The sequence below is a fragment of the Aegilops tauschii genome, chromosome 4 (genome assembly GCF_002575655.3).
Source record: "Aegilops tauschii subsp. strangulata cultivar AL8/78 chromosome 4, Aet v6.0, whole genome shotgun sequence".
Lineage (NCBI taxonomy): Eukaryota > Viridiplantae > Streptophyta > Magnoliopsida > Poales > Poaceae > Aegilops > Aegilops tauschii.
The window spans coordinates 108183397-108189238 of NC_053038.3; positions in this window are offsets into that span (position 1 = coordinate 108183397).

Consider the following 5842-nt stretch of genomic DNA (forward strand, 5'->3'; position numbering starts at 1 on the left):
TATCACACAAATCAACAAAGTTGTTTAGATGTGTAGCGGCATCTTCACTAGGAAGGCCAGAAAATTGATCTTTCATGACAAGATTCAACAAAGCAGCATTAATTTCACAAGATTCAGCATCGGTAAGAGGAGCAATCGGAGTGCTAAGAAAATCATTGTTGTTGGTATTGGAAAAATCACATAATTTAGTATTGTCTTGAGCCATCGTGACAAACAATCCAACACACAAGCACACAAGAAGCAAGCGAAAAAAAGTGAACGGAAAAAGAGGGCGAATAAAACGGCAAGGGTGAAGTGGGGGAGAGGAAAACGAGAGGCAAATGTCAAATAATGTAATGCGAGGGATAAGAGTTTGTGATGGGTACTTGGTATGTCTTGACTTGGTGTTAGCCTCCCCGGCAACGGCGCCAGAAATCCTTCTTGCTACCTCTTGAGCACGCGTTGGTTTTCCCTTGAAGAGGAAAGGGTGATGCAGCAAAGTAGCGTAAGTATTTCCCTCAATTTTGAGAACCAAGGTATCAATCCAGTAGGAGGTTACACACAAGTCGCCTCGTACCTACACAAACAAATAAGAACCTTGCAACCAACGCTATAAAGGGGTTGTCAATCCCTTCACCGCCACTTGCAAAAGTGAGATCTGATAGAGATAATAAGATAAATATTTTTGGTATTTTTATGATATAGATTGGAAAGTAAAGATTACAAAATAAAAGATGGAAGGAATAGTAAATTCATAGGAAAATAATATGATGGAAAATAGACCCGGGGGCCATAGGTTTCACTAGTGGCTTCTCTCAAGATAGCATAATTTACGGTGGGTGAACGAATTACTGTCGAGGAATTGATAGAAAAGCGCATAGTTATGAGAATATCTAGGCATGATCATGTATATAGGCATCACGTCTGCGACAAGTAGACCGAAACGATTCTGCATCTACTACTATTACTCCACACATCGACCGCTATCCAGCATGCATCTAGAGTACTAAGTTCATAAGAACAGAGTAACGCATTAGGCAAGATGACATGATGTAGAGGCATAAACTCAAGGAATATGATATAAACCCCATCTTTTTATCCTCGATGGCAACAATACAGTACGTGCCTTGCTACCCTACTGTCACTGGGAAAGGACACCGCAAGATTGAACCCAAAGCTAAGCACTTCTCCCATTGCAAGAAAGATCAATCTAGTAGGCCAAACCAAACTGATAATTCGAAGAGACTTGCAAAGATAATTAAATCATGCATAAAAGAATTCAGAGAAGAATCAAATATTGTTCATAGATAATCTTGATCATAAACCCACAATTCATTGGATCTCGACAAACACACCGCAAAAGGAATTACATCGAATAGATCTCCAAGAAGATCGAGGAGAACTTTCTATTGAGATCCAAAGAGAGAGAAGAAGCCATCTAGCTAATAACTATGGACCCGAAGGTCTGTGGTAAACTACTCACACATCATCGAAGAGGCTATGGTGTTGATGTAGAGCCCTCCGTGATCGATTCCCCCTCCGGCGGAGCGCCGAAAAAGGCCCCAAGATGGGATCTCACGGTATAGAAGGTTGCGGCGGTGGAAATAGGGTTTTGTGGTGCTCTCGGATGTTTTCAGGGTATATGAGTATATATAGGCGAAAGAAGTAGGTCGGTGGAGCCACGAGGGGCCCACGAGGGTGGGGGCGCGCCTACCCCCTGGGCAAGCCCTCCTACCTCGTGGGCTCCTCGTTTCTTTTTTGACGTCCACTCCAAGTCTCCTGGATTGCGTTTGTTCCAAAAATAACTCTCCCGAAGGTTTCATTCCATTTGGACTCCGTTTGGTATTCCTTTTCTGCGAAACACTGAAATAGGCAAAAAAAACAGCAATTTGCACTGGGCCTTCGGTTAATAGGTTAGTCCCAAAAATAATATAAAAGTGCATAGTAAAGCCCATTAAACATCCAAAACAGATAATATAAGGGCATGGAACAATTAAAAATTATAGATACGTTGGAGACGTATCACTGGACCAGGTGCATTGATGCTATCAATTATCTTCTCAATTTGTACTTCATTTGCAACACGAGGATGAACTGGACGAAGATTTTGCCCTTGCTGATCATTGTCTTCATCTTCAGCATTGGCTTCAGGATGAGCAGTGTCTTCGGGTTGATTAGGTGCAGAAATGATGATTTCCTCTTCAGCCTGTGCCTCTGAAGGTATGATTTCTCCAGTACCCATAAGCTTGATAGATTCACTAGGTGAGGCTTCATCTAGCACATTTGGCAGGTGCTCTCTTTGCGAGCCGTTACTCTCATCGAACTGCACATCCACAGTTTCAACCACTTTATAGTGAAAGAGGTTGAAGACTCTGTAGGAGTGTGAATCCTTTCCGTAGCCAAGCATAAATCCTTCATGTGCTTTCGGTGCAAATTTTGAAGTGTAATGCGGATCCTTGATCCAGTACCTAGCACCAAATACTCTGAAGTAGCTGACGTTTGGCATCTTACCAGTCAGGAGCTCATATGATGTCTTCTTTAGAAGCTTGTGAAGATAAACATGGTTGATGACGTGGCATGCAGTATCAATGGCTTCAGGCCAGAATTTCCTTGGTGTCTTGTACTCATCAAGCATCGTCTGTGCCATCTCAATGAGGGTTCTGTTCTTGCGCTCCACGATGCCATTCTGCTGAGGTGTGTACGGAGCTGAGAACTCATGAGTGATGCCCAATGTATCAAGATAATTGTCGAGGCCGGTGTTCTTAATTCTGTGCGGTTGCCACTCCTTATGTCCTTGATCTTGATGCCATAGTTGGTCATGGCACGATTGGTGAATCGTCTGAAGACATCCTGCACTTCATTCTTGTAGAGAATTATGTGCACCCATGCATATCTTGAGTAATCATCAACAATGACGAAGCCATAGAGGCAAGCAGTGGTAGCGAGGGTAGAGTAGTGAGTAGGGCCAAATAAGTCCATGTGAAGCAGCTCGAAGGGACGTGTCGTCGTCATGATTGTCTTCGAGGGATGCTTGGCCCGAGTCATCATTCCAGCTTCGCAGGCACTGCATAGATGATCCTTCTTGAACTTGATGCCCTCGATGCCTATGACATGCTTCTTCTTCGCGAGAGTGTACAGGTTCCTCATGCCCGCATGTCCTAGCCTCCGATGCCAGAGCCAGCACTCTGAAGCTTTTGCTAGAAGACATACGGCCAACTATGGTCCTGCTGAGAAATCTACCATGTATAGATCATCCTTTCGATACCCTTCGAAGACTAGAGATTTGTCAGATTCCATAAGCACAAGTCAAAGATATTTTCCAAATACCACAATCATGTTCAGGTCACAAAGCATTGAGATAGACATTAAGTTGAAACCAAGGGATTCAACAAGCATCACTTTATCCATGTGCTGATCCTTTGAGATTGCAACTCTACCTAGGCCCAATACCTTGCTTTTACCAGTGTCAGCAAATGTGATGTGACTTTTGTCAGATGGATGGAGGGTTGAATCCATAAGAAGACTTCAATCACCAGTCATGTGGTTAGTGCATCCACTGTCCATAATCCACTCAGAAGCCTTTAGTGTCATACCCTACAGTGCATTTAGGGGATAGGCTTCACCGAGGGAAATGTGCAGCATAAACATTTGACGAACAAGCATATTATCAAAGTTCAGATCCTGGTCAGGGTAGATAGGATGTTTGTCAAGAAATCCCGGGACGAAATACATAGTAAGACCATTCAGACATTTTATCTTGCGTCCCACAAGATGTTTTAGGTCCCCAGCATAAGCATCAGAAGCCTTTGATTTCCACTTGGAGACCTTTCCCTGCAAAAGAGAGTTAATTTTTCTTAACCACCCACATCTTCAGGGGTGGCTTAGATGCAATGAGTCTAAGTGCAGCATCTGAGAACTTTGGCTTTCAAGCCCTAGCAAATAGCCTTGCATGAGGTGAATAATACTCATAAGAATAAGCAGAAAAGTTCTTGGTCTTATGAACATAGCGGTTTGATGAAACACGCTCATATTCATAAGTCTGAGTATGGTTTCCCTGCAAAACATTGGCGTTAGGGTGACTCTGGTGAGTCCTCTGTCTGTATGAAGCCTTTGGACCATATGAAGCCTTTGGTCTGGGGTTTGTCTTCTTCCCAGGTGGTGTCATGATGACATTCACAGGAAGCTTCTCAAGACAACTTTTGGGCACCCAGATCTTCTTCAAAGATGGTCCATTCCTGCAGTTAGTACCAATATACCTAGCAAACACTTCACCGTTCTGATTCTTAAACAGTTTATAGTTTGCATCAAAGGATTCATCAATGATAATCGGGTTAGCACAAGTGAAGCCAGATAAGGTAGATGGATCCGCTGAAGGTTCCGTTGCAGCAACCCATGTGGTTTTCGGGTACTGCTCAGGCTTCCAGTATGAACCATCAACATTCATTTCCCAACACCCTCTTTCCTAGGGTTTCAGTTCAGAATCTATTTCTTGAGGACATCACATAATATCTGATGCCCTTTGAGGCTTTTGTACATCCCTGGTTCAAGCAATGTCTTCAACCTGGCATTCTCATCAGCAATAGTAGTGGTATCCTCAGTAGAGGGGTTAGTTACCACATCAGCAGTTGAAGATATTGCAACAGTAGAAGCAGTAGAACATTCAGCAACAGAGACAACATTATCACGCTCAAGACATTTTAGACATGGTGGCTCAAAACCTTCCTGAGCGGAACTAATCTGTTGAGCGCGGAGTGACTCGTTCTCCTTTTGAAGATCTTCATGAGTCGCTCTCAAGTTCTCAAGTTCTTGCTTCCTCTGAAGATAATCATAGGAAAGCTTCTCATGAGTAGTTGAGAGTGTTTCATGACAACTTTCAAGTTCCTCGTACTTAGCATGAAGATTTTTGATGTCTTTAATTAAGGACTGAGTTTGAGTCATTTCCGCGTCCAACAGGTCATCACTTTTGTCTAGCAACTTCTGAATATGTTCCATAGCAGTTTGTTGTTCAGTTGCAATTTTAGAAAGTGTTTTGTAGCTAGGTTTAGGTTCACATTCAGAGTCATCTTCACTGGATGGTTGAAAGTAAGCATCGCACGAGTTTACCTTGGCACCACGTGCCATGAAGCAGTAGGTAGGAGCAGAGTCATCCTCATCATCTGCATCAGCGTTGGGGATGAGGCCATTGTCTTTGGTGTTGAAGATGGAGTTGGTGACATACGCTGAAGCCAGAGCCAGGCTAGCCACGCCTGAATCAGACTCCTCCTCAGACTCCACCTCCGCCTCCTCTGAATCTATCTCCTTGCCAACAAATGTACGAGCCCTGCTCGATGAGCTCTTCTTGTGAGATGAAGAATTTGATGAAGACTTTGAGGATTTCTTCTTATTCTTGTCATCAGAATCATATTCCTTGCTCTTCTTCTTCTTCTTGGTCTCATTGTCCCATTGAGGACACTCAGAGATGTAGTGACCAGGTTTCTTGCACTTCTGGCATGTTCTCTTCTTGTGGTCAAGAGTAGAAGCTTCATCATTTCTTGAGCTGGATCTTGAAGACTTTCTGAAACCTTTCTTCTTGGAGAACTTTTGGAACTTCTTCACGAGCATAGCTAGCTCCTTTCCAATGTCTTCAGGATCCCCAGAACTGCAGTGAGATTCTTCTTCAGATGAGGAAACAACATTTGCCTTCAAAGCGCGAGTTCAACCATAGTTGGGGCCATAGATGTCTCTCTTCTCAGATAACTGGAACTCATGTGTGTTGAGCCTCTCAAGTATGTCAGACGGATCGAGAGTCTTGAAGTCAGGATGTTCTTGAATCATCAGGGCCAGGGTGTCGAATGAGCCGTCAATTGATCTCAGAAGCTTCTTG